At 45.5% G+C, this 20,636-nt stretch overlaps 1 protein-coding gene and 1 long non-coding RNA gene across 9 annotated transcripts in view; one reads left to right on the forward strand and one right to left on the reverse strand.

Annotated features, from left to right (window-relative positions):
- The window catches only part of Syn3 (synapsin III), a 450,181-nt gene that overhangs the window by 105,599 nt on the left and 323,946 nt on the right, over positions 1-20,636 (reverse strand). The gene's annotated exons all lie outside the window — the stretch shown is intronic.
- The window catches only part of Gm35636, a 28,377-nt gene continuing 15,346 nt past the window's right edge, over positions 7,606-20,636 (forward strand). For all 3 annotated transcript variants that reach the window (XR_003949028.1, XR_003949029.1, XR_871924.3), the window contains exons 1-2: positions 7,606-7,718; positions 8,369-8,462. This is a non-coding gene — a long non-coding RNA (predicted gene, 35636). The remainder of the gene's footprint in view (positions 7,719-8,368; positions 8,463-20,636) is intronic.

Genomic DNA, 20,636 nt, shown 5'->3' on the forward strand with positions numbered 1-20,636 from the left:
AGAACATTCATGGGATGGACCTCTGCACATATAACACATAACACTTGGGCAGCTACAATTTCATGTGGGACTCCTAACAGCAGGAACAGGGGCTGTCTCTGTCTCTGTTGCCTGACATTGGATTCCTTTCCCCTAACTGGGCTGCCTTGCTTAGCCACAATAGGAGAAGATGTACCTAGTCCTACTACAATTTGATATACCAAGGTGGGTTAATATCCATGGGAAGCCACTCCTTTTCTGAGGAGAAAGGGAGGAGAAGATGGGAAGGAGGGGAGATGAGAAGGAGGGGTTGGGAGCAGAGGAGGGAGGGAAGATGCAATCTAGTTGTAAAAGAAATTTAAACCTTCCCCAAGCTCTCCAGGAGAATCCTGCTCATAGTAATTGTTTTTCTTTTCTGTCTTAGCATGAGTCCCGAGATCCCTGACTCCAAGGACACTGCAGCCTCCTAGATCCTTACAAATGCTACTCATGTAAATGTCAGCCCCCTTCTCTGAGGCAGTTCCTTGCCATGATCAATTGTCTGGCCTTCTGCATTGCAAGGCAAACCTCTTCCAAGTCTGATGATTGCTTTTCTCAAGTACAGGGATGATGACATTATTGCTTCCTCCCTGGCTTGGGAGTTTGATGGTTAGCATGAAGTCAAGGCTTGGAATGGTGCCTGCTCTTTGCAAATGCCTAGGGGGACCTGGGGTGGGTGTCTTGGAGTGGAACAGGCTGGTGTGTGTGTGTGTGTGTGTGTGTGTGTGTGTGTGTGTGTGTGTCCAAAGGCTGGGAAGAGGGGCTTGCCTTCCAGCTGTTACCTACACCTAGGCAGTGCACAGAAATGGCCTTAAGCTGTAGAGGGCTGAGTTGATGATCTGTAAAGAGACACCTGCCCACCTTCCTAGAATGGTTAGGCTATTGAAATGCCTGCATTCATTGGCTTATCTGGGGTATCTACCCTCCTGGTACCTCTGGGTGGACTCTAAACAGTTGCTATCATCTAATACCTCTAGGTACCCATCCAACAACCTGTGCTGCTTGGTGCTTGGGCTGTTGCATGGGTAGTTTGGATGTGACTCCAGAAAGAGGGATGGGGACGCTGGGAGTTGGGCTGGCTGTATGGTTCATCAGAACACTTGACATTTTTATTAGTTTGAGTGCCTTAGTCTCAGCCTCGGCAGGAAACCAGGTATAGGCTTGTTATTCAGTAATCTGACATCTCTTGGGGCAGAGGTCGCCAGCTGGTAGCCCATTTGCTGAATGTGGCCCACATACCAGTGTAAAAGTAAATACTCAGGGTGGTATTTACTTTTTAATTGAATAGCTTGCATATATAAATTAGAGAGATTTTGTATAAAACAGTTTTCTTATTTTTTAAATTCTCTCTCCCTCTCCCTCCTTCCCTTTTCCCTGTCCTTTTCCCTATCCCTGTCTGTTTGTCTGCATGTCTCTCTGTCTTCATCTCTCTTTGTCTCTCTCTCAGTGTGTGTGTGTGTGTGTGTGTGTGTGTGTGTGTGTGTGTATGAGATGCACACCATGGGGCTAGAAAACAACCACTGTGAATTAGTTATTCTATAAATATGAGTCCCAGAGATTAAACTCAGGTTGAGTTGGTCAGATGACAGCAGGCACCTTTACCTGCTAAGCCATTTTGTGTTTTGTGTCCTCTCAAACTCTTCTCTTCTTCTTCTTCTCCTTCTTCTTCTTCTTCTTCTTCTTCTTCTTCTTCTTCTTCTTCTTCTTCTTCTTCTTCTTCTTCTTCTTCTTCTTCTTCTTCTTCCTCTTCCTCTTCTTCCTCTTCTTCCTCTTCTTCCTCTTCTTCCTCTTCTTCTTCTTCTTCTCTTCTTCTTCCTTCCCTTCCTCCTCCTCCTTCTTCTTGTTTTTTCTTTTTTTTGGGACAGGGTTTCCCTGTGTAGCTCTAGAACTTGCTCTGTAGTCCTGGAACTTGCTCTGTAGACCAGGCTGCCATCAAGTCTTGGTATCCCAAGTGCTTGGGATTAAAGGCATGCATCACTACTGCCCAGCTCGAATTGAAATGAGAGCTTTTATTAGGCAATGTGAGGTTCCGCCACCCTTGTGCCCTATTTCTGCAGGTATGGCCAGAGATACATGTTCCATTGCCTGGCTTAGAGTATTCTTGGTACATAGAACCTCCTTGATTTTCTATCTTAGGATAGATGAGCTCTCAAGGGAACAAAAGTCCCACATTAGCATCTGCTATTTGCTTCAGCATTCAGGCCCTCCAGTCTCAGGCCAGTTACAAGGATAGTCAGGAACTGGTCATGGCTTCTGATGTTCCTCCTTTCCCTTCTGCCTATCCATTACCCCGACAGTAGCTTTCTCTACTTCCAATCTGCTTGATACCTCACAACCTCTAGTGGTGGTGTGCCCAGAACATCACATTGGGTAGCAATTACTGGGCATCTGTAATGTAGACTCCAGCAGGAGAAGGACTCTTAGGTTTTAAGAATTGCATGCTTACTGTGGGAAACAAAGATTGACAGTCGAGGCCAAATAGACTATTCTTCCTTGGTAACATTTAAGGAGACAGAGCTGGGATTGGGACAATCTCACTGGAAGGGAGGCTGGTGAGATGGATTTTGAGGGATTTTCATGACCTCTTAAGGGATAAGAACTGGTGTACCCTTTTGGTATTCTGGCAGTCAAAAGGAGGAATGGCTTGAAAGAAGACTTGGCATCGAGAGGGTGCATCATTAGCAGACTGCTGTCACCCAGAGGTAGGTAGGCTGTAAACATGGGTTGGAACCATTTCAGAGATGGCTTTGGTTGCCCTGGTAGGAAGCAGTGAGATGAAGGGTGGATACCTATTCAGATGTAGACAGGGTAGAGGAAATGAATGCCTAGGTGGAGGTGTTAAAGCTCCAACTAGGGACGAGCAGAGGAGATGTGGTGGCATGGGATCATGAACTTGCCTGAAGAGGACCAGTTCTCTCAGTGTGGGTTGGGTACAGCGATAGCCAATAGTCTCCCGTCATCCAGACACACACAGAGGGATGGTGTAGAGAAGAGGATCAAGTCCTAGGGTGGCAGCATGGGAGTTACTTTGTCTTTTACAACACTGAACACAGAATAGATATTCAGGAAACTTGTGTGTAAATGTTCAAAGTGCTAATTTCTGCCTCTTTTTGACCTGGGGAGAGGATAAGCGACGTACTAGAAAGCCTGGTTGGTTGGCAATAACTTCCCAGTAAGAGTGCTGCTAGGTTTGAATGCAGTTTGTCCTACCCTATGTCCTGTTGAAAAGTCTGGCACTGCGGTTGTGCTGAGACCATCTGAGAGCAGATTAGGTTCTAAAGATATTGTGTGTCTTTTGGGACTAGGCTAGTAGCTGAACGGCTGGGTTAGAAAAGGAGCCACCCTTATTATTGCTGCCTCTTCAGCACACATCCCCTGGACTTCCATGTTGCTGTTGTTTGGTGTAAAACGTTCCCCACAGGCTCATGTGTTTGAATACTTAGTCTACAGCCAGAAGTACAACTTTTAGGGCTGGGGGTGAGGAGTAATGGTAGTTGTGGAACTGTTAGAAGCTGGAGCCTCACTACAGGAAGTGGATTGCTGGGGAGGGAGCCAGCCTTATAGATTATACCCTGTTCTTGATTTCCATCGAAGTCTGTCAGTGTTATGGTCTGGGGTTACCAACATCTTCGGTCATGAAAGGAGTCACCATGCCTTCCCTACCATGATTGATCATACCTTATATTGTCAATCAAAATAAATTCTTCCTCCCATAAACTGCTTCTATCAGATATTTTGTTACAAGAATGAGAAAAGAAACTAATACACCAGCATTCAGATGAACCTTTTTCCTTTATAAATCACCCAGTCTCAACCACTCTATTACAGCAACAGAAAAGAGAATGCATTCACTCTCTCACTGACTAAACTGGAGGACACTCTCAAAGGACATATTTGTGTCTTGCATAGGCTTCCCATTCCCATGGAAGGTGTCACCAGCTCCTGATGTGGGATACAGTGACCTTTGCAGCTGCTTCTTGTTTCCTTCCTCTGGGGGCATATTACATAAGTGGGTGGTGGCAGCCAGTTGGCTGGTGGCTTCCTGCTGCAGCGGCAGGGCTGGGTATCCAAGCTGCCGGCGGTCAAGTTCACTGCAGCACTCTGAACATTTGAGAACACAGGAAGGGCTGCAATTTTTAAACTCTCTTTGTTTGCAAGGAGGGTCTGGAGCCCATTGGGAGGATGAAAAACAAAACCAGGAAAGCAGATGACCTGCTTCGAAGAGGCAGCGAGGACCTTTCCTATGGCTTCTCTGAGCCTTACCGCAGCCCTGCTCCTGTGCACGTCTGCACATGGCACAGGCAGGGCACAGCATCTCCTCAGACTGTCCTACAGAAAGACAGATGCTCAGGCTTCTGTACACAGAGGCACCACACAAACCTGATGACAAAGGGAAATTCAGACACATACACAGGCAAAAGCAAACACACACAGACATGTGGAGCTAGCCATGTGTAGAGACAGCTAGACATGCATCACTGCACAAAGACATCCACACAAAAGTAGACACCGAGACATGCTCAGAGACTGATACTCATTCCTTATGGAAAGAGTTACAGGCACACACATGCACACACACACACACACACACACACACATACACATGCGTGCACACATTTTCCCAAGGGGACAGGCAACCTACACACCCCTCAGCCTATTTTGTTCTCAGCTTTAGCCCTCAGGGGACAGTGAACAGGCAAGTTAAAGTTTTCTTCATGCTCCATGGTAGACGAAACAATGAAGTTCAAATGTTTTCTTTTCTCTTTTATAATGTTTATATGCCTAGGAGGTTCCATTCACTGTCTGCTCTTATTTAATTTATCAGTTTGGATTATTTTATGAAGCAAACAGCTTATGGTCAACAGTGAGGGGAGACCAGACATGGTGGTTTAGAGTTGTAATTATAGTACTCAGGAGGCTGGGGCAGAAAGATTGAGAGTTCCAGGCTGGCCTCTGGTACATGGCAAGATGCTGTCCAGACATACAGACATGTAAAAATCCCCAAAGGAGATGACTACCCAGATGGAAATTTATCCCCCAAACAAACAGAAAATTCGAAACACTCCCAAACGTCCATCTTTAGCTCAGACCTCAGACTGAGTATCTACTCTGGGTTGCTGGGAGCGTGTCTTTCCTTTAAAGTGTTCTCAATTCCCTAATTTTAATTGGGGAGGGGCATCTTTCTTCAGGTGAGCTGAGGGCTCTGAGAGGAGGAACATGGACCCAGGAAGCTCCTATTCCTAGTCAGCAGGAACTGCTCTGCTGTACTGGAACCAGCAGGCGATCGAGGAAGGAGAAGCACCTGCGAGCCTACACAGAGGAAGATGGCCCTTCCACAATGAGCCCTGGGTGCTCCTTAAATCCCCAGTAAGATCGTGCACTCAGGGACTGCATAGTGTTTGGATGTACAACTGTGGCAAGTGACGTCGGAACTGTGGTCCTGAAAGCCAGGATGAAGCTCTCCCAAGGCACTGGGAATTTTCCCTGACCTGAGGAGATTGTGAAATGAACGGAGGTCTCAGCAAATCATATCTAGGTTTCAGGCAGGGGAAGAAGGAAGCCTGGCCATCATCTGGGCCACATATGGGAATGAGTTTGCAAACCCCACAGCACCATGAACAGCTGAGAATCTTCCGAGCTCCTTGTAATATATCTCAAGCCCTCAGCAGAATGTCTGTGTCAAGCCACTTAATTTGAGGCTACAAGGGGCTCAAAAGGAAAGGCTATGTGCAAACCCTGGGACCACCATTAAGGGAGGATGCTAGACATCTGAGTATGTTTCCGGAGCCAAGCCCACCCTTCACTGTCTTTCCTGTTACCCCTTGATTGATTTAGACACTCCACAAGCTTTTTTCTTTGTATTTCTCCCAGAGTTGCTCTGTGGAGATCTCTTTTTGATATTCCTTGTTAGTCAGTTTCTAGTCAGAAGCATCTCTCTGCATGCTCTCCTTCCACACTTCTGAGTTCGGATGGTGCCGTTGGACAATAGAGGTCGCCTAGGGTTATGGGAGGCACGTGCTCTGGAGAGGACCAGGGCAGGACCAGGACTAAAATAAGAAGGCTAAACGCTTAGTCTGAAAAGTATATGAAAACAAAATGAAATAAAATTTGAGAGGGTTCCCCCAGACTGACTAATATAAACCGGTCTCCCTCTTTCCTCCATTCCCCCTCCCTTTCGTTCCTTTCTGACAGAATTTCACATCACCCAAGTTGGACTCAAACTTCCCACGGACCCATGGATGACCTTGAACTTCTGTCCCACCCACCCCCTACTTCCAAATGCTGGCATCGCAGGCATGTGCCACCACGCCTGGTTAATATATATTTCTCCTACGACACTATCAGCATTTTAAAGGTATAAATCAGTACAAATCAATCCATGGTGGACCAAACAGTTTTGAGTGTCGGGATCTGACCAGTGCTTCTGTAACACTGCCCTTTCTCCCAGCTCCTTAGATGGCTTTGAGATTTGGATCTCAGTTCTATTTCTTAGTAAGGCATGCTTTCCTCTGTGAAAAGTTGATGTGCAGGTGTCATAGGCTAAAATGCACAGCGCAAGACCGTGCGGACTGATGAATGCTTCCCTAGGCTCACAGCTTTGTAGAAAGTAGGGAGCCCACCAAGAGGCCAAGGTAAACGGATTGGAACATTTGATGCTGCTTCACTTTGGCAGCACCAAGCACTCACCAAGGATTCTAAGCAAGACAGGCCATTTCCATCAGAGCAGAAAGGCCCCTCCTAGGAACACCCCTCCCCTCTACCTGCCTAGAACACTGGTGGATGGATATTCACTGCTGCCAAAGTGAAGATTAAACCTCTTTGTTCTGCTCCCTCATGGGGTCCCTACTCTTCCATAGGAAGCCAAATGTAGATGTGTTGGGCTTGAAAGCTCAATGTGTCTGGTCCATACATTCACGTGCCTCTTTGGGCTGACCTTTATTCTGGATTTGACATCCCCTTCCCCATTTCCCCATTTCCCCATTTCCCCAATTTATTGCGAACCCAGCCAGAAGGCACTGTCAAATGTCTTCAGAGCTCAGATGATGCACCAGCTGTCCTCCCTAGCAAGGAGAAGAGCATAAAGATTCAACCACAGTCAAAACACTCCACATGTTTTAAAGCCACTGTCTATGACTCTGGGCTTTAGGAGATGGACAAACCTGGAGGACCTCAGTTTTCCCTAAGGTTGCCACAGTAATGTCTTCTTTTGCTGAACAATTGTGTGCAGAGCAGCGCTATTCTCAGTGTTCCACTGAACCCTCTTTTCAGCCTGTGAGATGGGTACTGACTGTTAAGATGCATGCTTCATAGATGAAGATATTGAAGACCAGAAAAATGATGGATTTACTCCAAACCACATAGCAATGAGTGACGGTCCAGGCTGGACCCCAGCGTAATCAGATTCTAATGCTTCCAGAGTAAAGCTTTTTCTGTACAAGCCCGAGTGCCTTTTTAGCTTTGTCACCAAAGGCAGTGCATGAATATGAGGCGAGGAATGTGCTTTGAGCTCTTTGATTTATGCCCTAGGAAAACAAGTCAGATAGCAAAAGGTCATGTTTCTGTCACTCCTCCTGTTGGCTTGCCAGGCAGAGAGATGCTGGGGCCAGCAGATATGGAGAAGCTGCCCCAGGAAGATAAGGGCACTGGGGCTGTTCTTGGACCAGTGGCTTTGTTGTCCAATCCAGGAATATAGGAAGAGGGTGAGTGCCTGATCCCATATCACCAGGTCCTGCGTGTCCGAGCATGACTGCCATTATCAACGCATGGTGTGTAAGCGTGCAGTGTTAGATAAGTCCCAGGTTGAGAGGAAGGAGCAGTGTGATATTGGCTGTCACACTGTCCCTTGGGGACCTTCCTTTTTGTCCTCTGGGACTAGGTGTGATGGAGGAAGATGAATTCTGGAGTTCCTGCCTGCTATAAGCAGGATGACCAGGAATCTGCTGTTCTTTGCTGCAGGGTTTGGAGTAGGAAGAGTTCAACTTAGCTGGAGCAGAAGCCCTTGGCAAACACCTTCCTCAATCTGTCCCCTTTTGTTTATTTCTCAGTGTGGCTCAAGGGCTGATTGCATTACTGGTAGAGAAATAAACCCTAAACCCAGGGAAATGGCCATTCTGATGTGTTTTTTCTTAATCTCATTTTCCATTGATTGATTGATGTAATGCGCACAGGGGTTTCAAGGCTTGGGGAAACTGCTGCCGTTAGCTTTGGCTCCTGCCTCTATTAGCTCATCGGGGGTTACAGGCAATGCTATGAAGCTCATCATTTGGCCAGCTCCCATCCATTTCTATACTGGTCCAGAGTTTTCATTATGAAGTCACAGCATTTGAGTTCCAATCCATCTTGTTCTCAGAGAGCTGCATGGCTTCAGGAGAATCTCCACCTTAGATCTGTTTGCTCTTCCGGACAATGAAAGAAATGATCGTGTCTCTCATGCAAGACTGTTGGTAAGGATGAAACTGACTTAACAAGACTAAACTCTTAGTGCTGGGCTCAAACTCAGATGCAACGCATCTACTGAGGCTTTTATGAAGCGCTGCATGCTCATTTCTGTTCTACCCCATTACTCCATCAGATTGGTGAAATTTTACAATTCTCAGGTCACACAATAAGAGGCTGGTCCCTCAGTGGCTTGATTTCTCAAGCCAAAGCCAGGCTATTTTTGACTCCCATGTCTAGATTCTACTGATCTGTTAGGACCTCCTCAGGCATCACGTGCTCCCAGCTAGCCCTTCCTGATTCCCCCCATACTTGGTTCCTATTTGTTGTAGCTTGAATGTAGTTTGGAATGCTTAGTTTGAACACTCTTGTGTTTGGATACTTGGCCCCCAGATGGTGGCAGTGTTTGGGAAGGTTGTGGAACCTTTAGGAGGATGAGCTTTGTTGGAGGAAGTGGGTCACTGTGGGTGGAGTCTTGAGGTTTTAGAGCCTGACTCTATTTCCTGTGTATTCTCTGCTTTCAAAGTATGGATATGATCAGATAGGCTTCTGTTCTCACTCCCATGCCTTTCCTGCCTGCTGCTATGTCTTCCCCACCACGGTGGACTGTGTGAGCCAAAATAAATCCTTTGTCCCTTATGTTGCTTTTGTCATGATGTTTTATCACAGCAACAGAAAAGTAATGAATAGACACTATTGAATTCTTTCTGCCCACCTCTATCTACTTACCACTCTTAGTAGAAATGGTGATTGCAAGGAACAGCCACATCATTCTAAACTCCTTACTGTTCTATCTTCTGTCTGTCTGTCTATCTATCTATCTATCTATCTATCTATCTATCTATCTATCTATCTATCATCTATCATTTATGTATCATCTACCACCTATTATTTTTAATAATAAATCTTTCAGTCATTCAAACATCTATTATTTGTCTGTCTATGAATCATCTATCATCATTTATCTCTTATATCCATTATCCATCCATCCATCCATCCATCCATCCTGTTTATTGCCCATCTTCACAATCTAATATACATCTAGAGGTCTAATAGGTGGTAATTGAGAAAAAAAAATGAATCAGGATTCCCAGAGCCTGTGAGAGAGGGAACTATATTCATGGGTGAACACAGGTCAATCCACTGACTTCGCTTTCTTACCCCAAGTCACAACATGTCCACATGACAAATATTTGAAGTAGGGACATCCTGGAATATTGAAGCAAATATTTGACAGATGCTTTAAAAAACTCTGGTGCAATCCTGGCTTTCAGTGGGTGTTGAATTTCCTGGCATCTGGCTTGGTACCTTGGCTGAGGTGCTGAGAGAATACAGCAGTTTGTAGTTACCAGTTTCCAGTGCCAGGTCCATAGTCTGCCCTGTTGTCATTTTCAGGGGTACTCATTAATTTCCGCTGCCTCCTGGGGATTTCTTTTGCTTTTCTAATGCTCATGAGTTACACACACCTCCTCCCCTTTAGTTTGGCGATGTCAGGACTCGTGGCCTAGCATTGCATTAGTGTTGTTTGTGTGACATAAGGCCCCACCCCTTCCCATTTGATCCTGGGCCATCCTTTTATTTCACACCCTTCCTGCCCCTCCTTTCTATGATCTGGGTGTTGCAGAGCCACAAAACCCACTCCCTCCCCCTAGACAAGCAGCCTCCTTTTGCCTTTTTACCATTGTACCTATAAAGCCTCTGCCTGAAATGACATCTCCTCCCCTACAATGTCTTCAAGTCTGCTGAGGGCCTGTCTCCTCCAGGAAGCCTGCCTGGGTATCTCCAGGTCATCCAACCACACTATTATAGCATTTATTCTGGACCTTCATGATAAACTGTGAATAATCCAGGGACAGACACTGTGCCTTTTTGATGATTTGGTTGTGATAGCCTTTAATGGCTGAGCCATCTCTCCAGGCCGAGCTGTGTCTTTTTACTGTTTACCTAGAATCTACTACAGTTCCTGACCCAAGGCAAATGTTTAGAAAATTTTGATGACTGAATTAATGACATATTACTAACCTCATTTAGATGACAATCTCTGAGATGGGAGGGTTTCAAACTGTAATTCAGGGATGCAGAACTTCCACTAGGGAACCCAGAAGGGTATAGCTGAGAAGAACAGGGGGCCCCCAGTCTTTTTAAACACTTGATTAATTTTTAGAATGCTTGGTTTAGAGAACAGCCATTGATAGGGTGCTGGATGAGCGCTGGGCAGGTCAGAAGGTCCTGGTCTACCTTATGACTCCATGTAGGGCTGTCTCATCTCTATCTTTGCAGCAGCAATAGCTGGCATAGCAGCTCTGTGTGGGCTGATTCTGGGGATTGGTGTGCTTAGGAGGAGGCATACATATTAGAAATCACTAGATAAACTGTTCTTCCCTGTTGAGGCATTGTGCTGGACTCCCAGGCAGTGAGGCAGCCCTGTGCCTTCTGACATGGGATCTAGACAGTGAAGCTCATGTGATTAGAATGAGTGTTAGTCCCCCATGTACTTCAGAATCTCCACAGAGCTAACTAACTGTCCATGAAATGCTCTGCATCTCTTCCCATGGTCTGATTTAGAGGGTCTAGAGGCCCGGGAATGTACATTTTGTTAAAATGCCCTTAACCTAAAAATTAAGTATCTCCTCAAAAACATGAAAATGCAATGTCAATATAAGTACTTGCTCACAAATGTTCATAAAGGCATTTTTGATATTACCAAAAATATGAGAAATGTCTAATTGTTCATCAGTTGATAAATGATACTCAAAATCCAGGTATCCATACAAGGGTATAAGAAGGGAATGAAGTCTTAATAAGTGCTGCTGCATAGAAGAACCTAGAAAGGGACACCAGACACGAAGACTATGATTCCACTCACAAGAAGAAAAAGATGAACTGGCTCATGGAGGACAGGGAAGATGCCTTCTGTGCAAGAAGGAAGCCTCAAGTCCAGATTCCCAGGGCCATATAAAAATCCAGGCATGGCAGCACGCATCTGTATGCTTGAGATGAGATGGGGGGTGGGGGGGCAACGGAGACAAGAATGTGCCTCCAGCTCATTGGTCTGCTAACCTAGCTGAATTGGTGAGCTTCAGGTTCACTGAGAGACCCCGTGTTAAACAGTAAATTAGAGAGTGATTAGGGAAATGATCTAATATTGACCTCTGACTTCTACCCACCCGTGTACACACCCACACGAATATGTACCTATAAGATGCACACACAGACCATGACGAGGTGATCTTAAATAAAAGTCACGGAGAAATATGTCTCCAGGAGTGAGAAGAGTAGAGATATGAGTTCAGCTAACTGGTGCTCATCCTTGCTTCCTCTCTGCTGATACATCTGGGTTCACACAGTGGATTCATCTCAGTCTTCTGCTCAGAGCCCATAGAGTCCTTAAGTCACAGATGGAGACATGGTTGGCCAGAATGGAAAGGGTGATTATGGGCAGGTATATCGGTGGGCAGAGAAGGCAAGAAAAGAAAGTAACAGAAGAGATGAAAGAGAAAATGTAGCAATGGAAAGATACCGGGGGGGGGGGGGGGGTGGGGTTGGGGGGTGGGAAACAAACCAACATCTCAGATCCTAAAGTTTCCACATTTTACTATCAGTGTGAAGGTGGGTTTGAGGTTAGTATCTTCCTTTGCAGAATGAGGACAGCCAGGCTCTCCCTACAGCATCCTCAGGCTCGAGATGATTCTCTCAGAGGTAAGACAGGTGGTGTCAGGGAAGGAAAGTTGAAAGACAGAGAGTGGACATAGAAGCCATTCTACTAAATATGCTGAGTATCTACTGAATTCCAGAAACTTCTAGGCAGGGACCAAGAGCTAGGGTTCACCTTGAGTCACCTACTATGTCTTAAGGAGCCTAAAGTTAAGTGGGGGTGGGGGTGGGGGTGGGGGGTGGGAGGTGGGCTTGAAACATACAAGCAACGGTCTAAGCACAGGTCATGCCTGTAGGGCCAGAGATTGATGGGCACAGAGGAAACAGAGCAGTTAAGGAGGAAGGAGGCTTTCTCCATCCCTGTGGCCACAACTGAGAATAGACACTTCTAGGTGCCAGGTGGCAGCTGTCCTACTTTGCTGGGCCAGGGTCATGGACCCTGGAAATGTCTTTGCAGCAGGCCCTGGCTCCATGGAGCCCTCTCCACGAACCTTTTCCAGCCCAAACAAGCACGGAGCTTGCCAGACAGGCTGGGGACAGGACAGACACACAGACACATGCACAGGAAACAGAGCCAGTGGTCCCAGATTATTTTTGTTTCTCCTCTCCAGCAGCATCAACGCCATCAATAGCATTCCTTTCCCTCCTAGCAAACACAGTTTGTGTACTGGAGACTGCCAGGAAGTGAAGAAATCCCCTTTGGGGCCCACAGGGGCCTCTTTCCTCTCTCTGTGCCCAAGCAGGAGGCACGGGGCCTGTGGAGCTGCAGCCTTTGATGGCTTTCTCTGCTGTTTCTCACTGTTCCTGGGAAGGGGAGGGAACAGCCCAGAAAGTTGGTTAGGCCTTGCTGTGCACAGACAGGGAGCAGAATCCCAAGCTGGGGCAGAGTTAAGAACACAAAAGAAAACAAAGGAGTGTCTTATGAGATTCTTTCCTTCAGAACACTTTTCTTAGAAAAATCGAGAAAAAAGATGAACAACAAAAGAGAAAGCAAACACACGCACGCACACACACACACACACACACTACGAACAATAGAAAAAACAAGAAGAAAGTCATATGTACCCTTAAAGTCAAAGGATAAAATGGAGATAAAGGTCTAGGGATGACAGGAAATTGCCAATCTATCAAAATCAGCTGTGTAGCATACCTGTGTGTATGTGTGCACACATCTGTGTGTGTGTGTGTGTGTGTGTGTGTGTGTGTGTGCATGTGTTAAACACTTGCGAAGCCGGGTGAAATCAGCTGGTTTGTGTTTTTGTTCTGCGGTGTCCTTGTCTTTCCAGCCATGCTGCTGCCACGTGGCCAATGTTTTGGGAAAGGTCTGCACTCCTTTGCTCTCCAGCTTTTGATTCAAAGACCCAGCTCCTTACAAAAAATAAAGCAACTTTTGACACGGGAGAGAACTGATTTGGGAGAAATGCTTGCACTCAGCAGAAGGTCCCTCACTTGTGTGATGGGAAAACAATTCCTTGGCTGTGGGAAGAGATGATGCGGAGGTTCCCACAAAAGGGGAGTTTGAGAAGGGTTAATTTACGGGACACAGAAGCCCTAGGATAGGCAGAAAATCCCAATGTTTTGCAGGATCTGGGTTCAAGGGATCAGTGCAGTGTTTTCTGGGTCACTGGAGTAGCAATGAGACTCTAAAGCCAAAATGGTTGCCTCTTTATGGTGGGTGGGCATAGCTTCCAATAAATTTCCAATTCCCATTGAAATAAAGGGACTACAGAGGTGTCTGTGCATGGGAGGGACATCTAGAGTTGTACAAGATGGCAGAGCTTAGGTCAGAAGCAACAGCTCACTGTACGGCAGCAGTCAGGAAGCAAAGATTGAGACAGGAAGTGGCCAGGGTCCCGACATCCCCTTCAAGAATATGCCATTAATGACCTAACTTCCTTTTTCTAGGTCCCACCACTTAAAGTTTCTATCAGTCCTCAATAGTGCTGTAGGCTTGTGATCATGGCTTTAATGGACTGGTCTGAACTACAGCAATGTGTTCTACTCATTGAGAACACTGGCCACAATCCTTGGTCACACAGACAGATCTTTAGTGGCCTCTAAAGACTCAATCCAAGGAGGGACTGAAGGATTTCCAGAAGGTTCTTGGGGTCTTTCCTCAGAACTACTTTGGGCCTTTCTTCCAAAGCCATGTACATCTGAAATAGAGCCAGAGTTTCTGGTGGCCCCTCCAGTAGGTTTTGGTGGAACCTGAATATATTCATACATCGAACCATTGAAGCAGGACATTCTTCTATTTTCAATGAACTTCCTAACCTTGAGAAGCCATCAAGAATATCTAAGTTTAGAGCTAGTTCAACCTGCCACATACCCTGTGCCCACAAACATCCAACTTTCTCTGGGAGCTTAGAGCTAAGGCAAGCCGGTTTGAACTTAATAAATCTGCTTTATTTTTGTAAATCATTTTATCTTTTGAAACAGGGTCCCCTGGAATGTCAAGTTGGATTGGCAATTGTTGTGTAGCCTTGTATGACTGTGAACTTCTGATGCTCCTGCCTCCACCTCTGGAATGCTGAGATTAGTGGCATTTGCCACTATGTCCAGGTTTTTTTGTGCAGTGGGGACACAATCCAAGAGTTTGTGAACGCTAGACAAGCCTTTGGTAACTGAACTATGCCCTCTTTTCTGTAGATCCTGTTTCTGTAGATCCTTTTAATGGCTACTTTGTCTGTTGTGGTACGAGCTATTGACCCTCATTTATGGTCCTCCCTCACATGCAGCTTCCTCTAAAAGGCATTTATTCAACTTAACGTGGAAAAGTTAAAGGATGACCAATAGATGAGTCATAGCACAGACATAGGTAAGGTTGAAAGTGTAAGCACTGCATCGGACGTCGGACACAACCTGACCTGAGTTCTGGTTTGAGAGAACCAGAAAGAGATTTCCTGGTTTGATGAACGGAACACAGCACTGCATTAACACACCTGTGATCGGAGACTAGGCTCAGCAAAATTCTCTTTACCTATTACCTGTACAACCCTGGGCAAATGGACATCGCAAACCCTTGGCTTCCTCAGCTGTCAAAGGAGAAAGTACCTAAGTATAGGAGTGGCTGAAAGAATTAGTTGGTTTCTGATATACAGAGAAGGAGCAAGTTCAGAGTATCTTGTGCACACTAAGGTGAGCAAGCGTGACCTTTGGGGTTACCACCAAGACATCCTTCTAAGCTCAAGGCCCTATACAAGTTATTGGTCACAGATGCCAATGCACAGATTGTATGTCCTCTCTCCTCAGGGTGGGTGTGGGTGGGCATGAGGCAAAACAGAGAGGCTGAAGTATATGAGGGAGAGTCAGAAGCAGAGACACAGCAATAGATTAACACCACCGCTCCTACTTCCTCACACCTCTCTGCATCCATACCTTCTGCAGTGTTACTGTTATGCTTGGAATGTTGTAGCCCCTGCCCTAATCTGGAAGCTTGTATCAATCTGATGGTATTGAAGGGTGGTGGAACCTTTAAGAGATCAAGCCTCAGAGCTGATTAGGCTCCTGGGATGCTGTCTAGGCTTGCCATTAAGCTAATTTGGTTTTCTAAGCTTGCTCTCCAGCTTTACGTCTTGCCTTGTGACCTCTCGTGAGCTTCTGTCCCATGATACCCTCTGCCACATGACCCTTACCAGAAGTCATGCATGCTCTTGGCCCTCTTGAACTTGGCCCTCAACAGACCTTTTGTCTTTATACGGCCCCGAGTCTTGGGCATTTATTAAGACAGAAACTTTGCCATATCTTTGATTGGAGTGTACATCCTTCGTCTTTAATTTGGGGCTTGTCTATGTCCCTTGCTTGGACCAATGAGATGGAAATAGTGCTTTAAAGTGTGCCTGTGAATTTGGACATTTTCTCCTTGTACTTCTGACACTGTCAGGCTGAGAGCACGTCCTGATAAGCTGCTGGTCCACTTGGCGCTAAACATAAACCTACCAATTGCTGTATAATTCATGGGAGCAAGAATAATGACATGGCTGGGAACATGGCTCAGCTCGCAAAGTGATTGCTTTAGTTTAATCTGTATAACTCATGTGAAAATTTAGGTGAGTTGACACATCCTTTTAATACTAACTCCAGGAAAGTGGAGACAGTAGGATTACTGGAGCTCACTGGCCCGCCAGACATGCCTAATTGGTCCAGGTCAGTGAAAGTCTCTGACTCAAGGAAGGTGGATGGGATTTTTAAGAATATCACATGTGCATATGAACGTGCACACACAGACATGCATTTTAAAAAGAGTATTTTAAGTTGCTGAATTTTGAGCTGGTTTGTTATATGTCATGCTCACAACAATAGATGTTAGTGCTCCCAACTCTGTGCCATGACAGGCATTTTGGTCCTATCCAATTTAATCTCTATATTGGCTAGTTTTATGTCAGCTTGACATAAGCTAGAGTCATCAAAGATGAGAAAGCCTCAATCGAGGAAATGCTTTCATAAGGTTGGATTATTGGTAAGCATGTATATAATTTTCTTAATTAGTGATTGATGTGGGAGGCTTAGTCCATTGAGGGTGCTACCATCCCTGGGCTGGTAGGTCCTGGGTTCTATAAGAAAGCAGGATGAGCAAGCTATGGGGAGCAAGCTAGTAAGCAGCACCCCTCCATGGCCTCTGAATCAGCTCCTGCCTCCAGGTTCCTGCCCTGTTTGAGTTCCTGTCCTGATATCCTTTGATGATGACCAGTGATATGAAAGTATAAGCTGGGAAAAAAAAAAACAACCTTTCTTCCCCAACTTGCTTTTTGGTCATGGTGTCTCATCACAGTGATAAAATCCTTTCTAAGAGAATTTGCAGATCTTAATCTGTACTAATGAGGAGGTTTTTGAGCAGCCTCTCTGTACAATGATACAGAAAGGAAACATCAGACTGTGGAGGTAGCCCTGTTATGACTATGCTCTACAAGGGAGGAATGCAGCAATGCACAATGAGAATAAGTCACATCTGGGCTCAGGGCCAGCCTCATCCATAGTCATCTCTGAGACCACAGCAGCCACCATGACAAATGCAGGACAGTGACATCACAGGGTGACTCAGGCTGGAGATGGTAGGACAGGGAAGCCCTGGTGGGAGCCCTGGTCAGCTATAAAACCTCAGTCTAAATAAGGATGGGGCGGTAACATTAGTAGACAGGGATGGGCCATAGAATTGGGTGGTTTGAGACAAATAATAACTTGACATTTATTTTGGAAAAATATTTTCCCAAGTGTCTCACTAAACTCTGTGGGAATGAGGAATTCATAGCTGAAGTCATGAGGGAAGGTTGAGAAAGGGGCTCCTGACCAGTGGGCTTTGATTTCATGAAACTTAAAGCATCAGATATTCTTGAGTACAAGGCCTTACTCGCCCACCCTATTCTCTGTGTGAGTTGTCCCTGTCTAAGGCTGCCTCAGTCTAAAACCCCTCTATTTATCCTCAATGGTTGTGACAACAGTCCATCACTTATTGAACATATGCTAAGGGGCCAGACACTCTTTCAAACACCATCCATCTTTATTGACTCAGTTCTCACCATGACTTTAAGGGTAGCCATTCTTGTGATCTCTATTATGCCAATGAAGGAGAAAACAGAGGTATATAGAAAGATGTAAGCTGTGCCTTTGACTCAGAATATTCCGGATTACTGTGCTATATGTTTTACTAAGTATCATTGGACTGACTGGGATTTATTATTACATGAGATGATCTATATCAAGCACAGAGGCCACTGCCAAACATTTAAGAGAGAGGCTAAACTACCACCACAAGTATTAGCATTCTAGTTTGATTTGCACTGCTACAATGAAACCCTTTTAAAGAAAACAGGTTCATCTTGCTTCATAATTCTGGTCCAAGAGTGAGGTGCTGCATGTGGTGATAGTCTTCTTGCTAGATGTATCCTGCTGTGCCACAGGACACTATGCCAAGAGACAGAGGCATGTATATTTCTCTATCTTGCTCTGTTCTTTCAAAATCACCAGAACTCCATTATGATAACTTTGCCAAAGTCCAATCTCTTCCCAAAGGCCTCATCTCTTACCAAAATTGATTAAGTTTCTGTTCTCAAAACAATTGGCAGTGGGGATGAAATTTTAACACTGCAATCCTGGAGGGCACTCCATCTATATCTAAACCAGAGCACTCATACTGTTTTCTGGTACACATCTCACATTACTACCTTAAGGGAGCTCCTTTAGTGGCCTTGCTTAGAGAGGGAAGCCTTAGTGGGGAAAATGCTTTGGCTCATGATGGAAATAAAGGTGAGTTCCTGAAGACTTAGCGTCATCTGGATCCAAGCCTTCATGGGTGTCCATGGAAAAGAAGCCAGGGTCATGGCCAATATCAAGAGGGATAAGGACAAGAAATGGGAAAACAGGAAAAGCCAACAAGATGACTGCATTCTAAAGTGAGATTCCCTTCCCAGCATCTCCCTAGAGGCACTGAGTGGGTAAAACACATCACCTTTGGTAGAAGAGCCTCTGTGTTGGGGGTATAAGAAGCAGATGCACCTGCCATCAGTGATGTGCAGGGTGAGTAACCATCCGAACAAGGGACCTAATGGCAGAATATTCAAGAGAAGAGGAGCCAACTGATAATTACCAAAAACCTGAGAAGGGCCAAAAGTTTTTCTTTGTGTCCTAAGAGGTCTGTAAGTCCCCCAAGTGACACCAGATCACCATCCTATTGTCCTTGTCACCATCCTCATTTCAGCTTCGGTCCAGTAGTGATGACTGAAAGACCGGGTGGAGCTGGCTTCTTCAGCTCAGCCCCTCCAGCATTATGGGAGCTTCTTGGGTGGCTGGAGGAAAACACTTTGAGTGAGGATGGTCACTGCCTAAATGATACCACTTCTACTCTTCAAAATGCCTCCTTGGAAGGTACTATAGACACAACAGCCTCTTCTGGCTGGATTCCGTCCATGCCACTCACCTATGACATTTGTCAATGCCTTGAGAAATGTCTTAAGAAATGGCTAATGACGTATCATGGAACGAGGCCAGGGATGTTTCTAAACACCCAATGATATGACCACTGAAACACCAAAGAATTACCCTAAGTGTTCATAGTGCTGAAGTGGGGGTACAGCTCATCAGACTGCATGGTTACTGCATTAGTCATAGACATTGTCAAGGATTAATGCACGCACACTGAGATTCCAGACAACTGGTTGGAATCTTGACTCTGCTGTATAATGACAGGGGGAATTGATCTACTATACATGTAGTCATCAAGAAGATTCAGTTGGGTCTGTTTGGTAACTGGCCTCTGGTATCTACCTCCTCCTCCTACACAAACTCAATGCAAAAGAGATAATCATCGGATTGCCACACAGCTTGGGGATAGACTTTGTCAGAGCTCAGGTACTTAAAGATCCCTCGAAGTTACGAAGTCAAGCACAGAGATGCCCAGTCTTTGTCCCATGATCCATACATGCTTCAGCCCTTCCAGGGGCCTGAGTCCAGAATGTGAACACCTTCCCAGCAAGTGACTAATTGTTATGCTTTAATTATCCCACAACATGGGAGCTTAGTTTTGAGGCATTATGTAATTGTCAATGCAAACAAGAAGTAAATGAAATTTATACCCAAATCTGGTTTGACTAAAGGTTGTGCTTGTTGAGTGGGTGGAGGGAAAAACCACTCACGTCTGAGAAGCAGAGTCTCTGGCTGACGGAATTCGTACCATAAAAATCTCTTGCACATGGACAGAACCTCAGAGCAGGAAGTTACATCAGAGACTTTCTCGTCAAGAACTCTTCATTTTACATTTGAGAAATAAGTCCACGAGGGAGGAGACACTTAGTTAGAGGCATACCCTACTTATTAGCAGGGAGGAAGTCAGACCAGAGCACCCCAGAACCCTGTCTGTTGTAACATGGCACCCTGTTGTCTCCACTAAGGTGGGATTCTGCCCAGGTTAGATGGCATAGAAATACGATTTCCTAAATTTTCAGTTTAAAAATGCCCATGCTGGACAAGAGCTTGATTCTCAGAAGCCAACCCTATAGTAGGGTTTGCTTGTCTTTTCTCCAGGCTCCTGAGGCAATATTGAAGCAATTCCCTCTGTGGGTGCCTTGCTCTCTGAACTTACCACACACACACACACACACACACACACACACACACACTCACAGACATGTGCACACACACACACCACATACACACAGAGACACACAGACACACACAGAGACAAACACACACAGACACACACAGACCCAGAGAGACAGAAGACAGACACACACACTCAAAGTCATGTGCACACACACACACACACACACATACACACCACACACAGAGACACACAGACACACAGACAAATATGTACAGACATGCACACAGACACACACACACAAACACAGACACACACACACACACACAGACACACACACACACATGTTATCCTTTCTCAGAATGACATAAGAGTTTTCCGTGCAACCAGTACAAAACAGTTTCTGATTTCCTTTAGCCAGGCCCTTAGAAATCATCTGTTATCATATTGCCTTTCCATCCATTTCCCCACCACCCCTGCAATCCAGACACATTTT

The sequence above is a fragment of the Mus musculus genome, chromosome 10 (assembly GCF_000001635.26).
Source record: "Mus musculus strain C57BL/6J chromosome 10, GRCm38.p6 C57BL/6J".
Taxonomy (NCBI): domain Eukaryota; kingdom Metazoa; phylum Chordata; class Mammalia; order Rodentia; family Muridae; genus Mus; species Mus musculus.